The sequence below is a fragment of the Solanum tuberosum genome, unplaced genomic scaffold (assembly GCF_000226075.1).
Source record: "Solanum tuberosum cultivar DM 1-3 516 R44 unplaced genomic scaffold, SolTub_3.0 scf00054, whole genome shotgun sequence".
NCBI lineage: Eukaryota > Viridiplantae > Streptophyta > Magnoliopsida > Solanales > Solanaceae > Solanum > Solanum tuberosum.
The window spans coordinates 1,277,001-1,280,138 of record NW_006238980.1 but is presented as its reverse complement, the minus strand read 5'-3'; positions in this window follow the sequence as shown (position 1 = coordinate 1,280,138).

The window sequence follows — 3,138 nt, the reverse complement described above, 5'->3', positions numbered from 1 at the left end:
CGCGTCGCGAACTAAATTTTTTCTCCTTGGAGGAGCTAGTCTGCGACGCGGACCTATTCCCTCCAAGTTCAATTTGCAAGCTGCCTTGGCTGCTTCCTTGGCCAAGGTTGGGGTCCTCCTCGGGGCCCTTTAGGGTGGCCTCGGGGCATCGTATTCAAACATTTTGACCCTATAAACATATATTTACCTAATTTAAACCTTTTTACAAGATTATTCCATCATGCGACACTCCCAAACTTGCCCAAAACCTAAGGATACACTAGAACACATTCTTCTCTAGTTTCCGGACGTCGTGGTCGTTTCTTGACGTTTAGACTTTTACTCTTCCAAACCAAGTCCATTACATTACTTTAGGTTTAGAAACCTAATTTTAACTATTTTTAAGTTATTATTCATAAGGTGAGGCTCTAACTTAAGTCATAGAATTTCTGGGGTGTTACAACTTTCTAGACTTTATATACTATGTATCAAACCATCTAATACTTTGAATACAACATTGGGACTTCGCCCATACAAAACTTTAACATAAACTAAAAGACATAAAGGAACAAAGTGGGTATTGTCCTCGAAACTATAAAGATTCACCAAGTCTTCATCTTCAAGCTCCTTAGAAACCTATATTCCAAATAAAGACATCCCATATCTCCAAACCCTACACTTTGGTAAAAAGGGAGAAGAAATATGTGTTAGCACATTAGATGTACTAAGTATGGAAGCCAGGCAAAAACATGCTTAAAAGGACATTTGCTTGAAAGTCATGCATTTATGCCATTTTGGTATAACCTTCATGAATATCAACATAAGAGAAACAATATTTAAACATGATCAACTTACAAGTCATTTATCACAATAGAGACATGCTCAACACATATAACCCATTACCTTCATCTACACCTTCACTTCAAGTAACCCTTAGGCTATACCTTGTGCAATGTATGGATATCGTCCCATACCACCATCCACATCAAGGTACCACCCTAAGGTCACCATAAGTGAACTTGTCATTCAACCTTTCCATCTTCAACAATACTTATTCATAAAGAAATAAGCATTTCATAAGACATGATCATCACACAAGGACCATAGCCTAAGACAACTCTAAATCACACTCGTGCAATGTGGGAGTAACATCCCATACTACTACTCTCACTAAGTGCTCTTTTGAAGTCACCATAGACTAGGCCCATTCATACTCAACAAGTCATAACAAGGAAGTACTGATATATATAATCCAAGTATAACATGCTTTCTTTCTTTACACATATAAGCATCTAAGTCACTCTTTCATTAACTTCATTTAGAACACCTTCATTCATTAAGACATAAGATCAACATTCTTCTTTAACAGGATCATAAGAGTCCATTCATTTTAGTACCATTATAAGGAACACACTATGACCCCTCTCAAAGCCTACTTGTGCAATGCATGGATGGAGTCCTATACCACCACCCACACTAAGTAGTGCATTCTTAAGAAGCCATAGCTCATTAACATTCTTTGTGGGGGTAAGCCTTAACCGACATAGAGCATGTGAGCAATTCATGGAATCCCGATGTCACCGTCACCGTCACCGGATAAGGGATTCCTACTTGCCTAAGGTAGGACCATTGTTCTTTAGCTTAAGTGGATCCACTAGCTAAACCTATATTGGCACATAGTTAAGGGATAGGGAGATTGCTACTAGATACCTCGCCTCAACTCACGATTTAGCATCTATCTCAAGAGGTTGCTACTAGATACCTCGCCTCAACTCACAGATGAGCAGCCACCACAATTCATATATACTTGGTCCTTGGCATTATTCCCCACGGAGTACTTTACATTCATTACATTAGTTCATTATGGGATAAGGGATTTCTACTAGATACCCCGCCTCAACTCACGATTGAGCATCCATCCCGAACCCAACATTTACTAAAATGGGATATAGGGATTGTTACTAGATACTCCGCCTCTACTCCCTGATATTATACTTCCCGTCCCAACATTCATTCATTGGAAAGCTTATAGATTCAAATAGGAGAATACCCTTTCAGCTAAGAACCCCTTTAGTGTGAGAAAATCCTTTCACAACAAGTCATTATCATTCATTAGACTACAATTGAGAATAGCCTTTCAATAGACTCATCATTCATTAACATTATCATTGAACTTCATTTATTAGTCATTCATGAGTGTGAGTGAGTATGTGAGAATACCCTTTCACATTTAGCCTCATCATTCATACAATTGCCTTCTAAACATGATTATAACTCATTCATAAGGATCACACACAAAATTCTCATCATATTCATACATTAACCATTCATTCATTCATGAGTGTGAAATTGAGAAATAGCCTTTCAATAATAACACATTTACATTCTAGACTCGACCATCATTCTATCATTGAAATCTCATGCATATCCTTCACATCACATTCATATATACAACATCATGATAATACTTCAATTACTCACACTATGCCTTCAAGGCAGTGATCACAATGTACATAATAAGTGAACACCTCCACCTTTCAAGTGGATCAATATACAAAGTAAGTAAACACCTCCACCTTTCAAGTGGATCAATAGCTCAATCACAATTCTACTCCAACATGTAAATTAGGTCATCACTTGCCCTTTCAAGGACATGATCATAAGTCACCAACAAACCTTTAACTAATATAATTTGGCATGAATAGTGATTCAATTCAACAATCTAAATGCATTTAGGCATAATCCATCAACATTCGTTAATGATCACCAAACCCACTCCGAAACGTTCAATTTAGGAATTGAGAGAATTCATGGGTTCATAGAGTATTTTCATCATAAATCATCAATTAAACATCAACACAGTAAAAATTTGTCATTAGAACCAATTCGTAAACGTTTTATGAAAGAACCCATGAGATTGTTGTGAAAATCTAGATTTTCATGATTTGAAATCTTCTTTGAATTAGCTCCTTGAATGGAAAATTAGACAAGGATATAGAACACCATACCTTGCTATAGATTCCCCACGAAAATTGAAGAAGAAACACCTTGGAATCCCCAACCCTAGCTTGATCTTGACCTTTATCTCCAATGGAGTTTATAGAGAGAAGACTTTTTGGGAGGGAAGGGTTTTGATTTGGGGTTTTGAAATAATAGAAT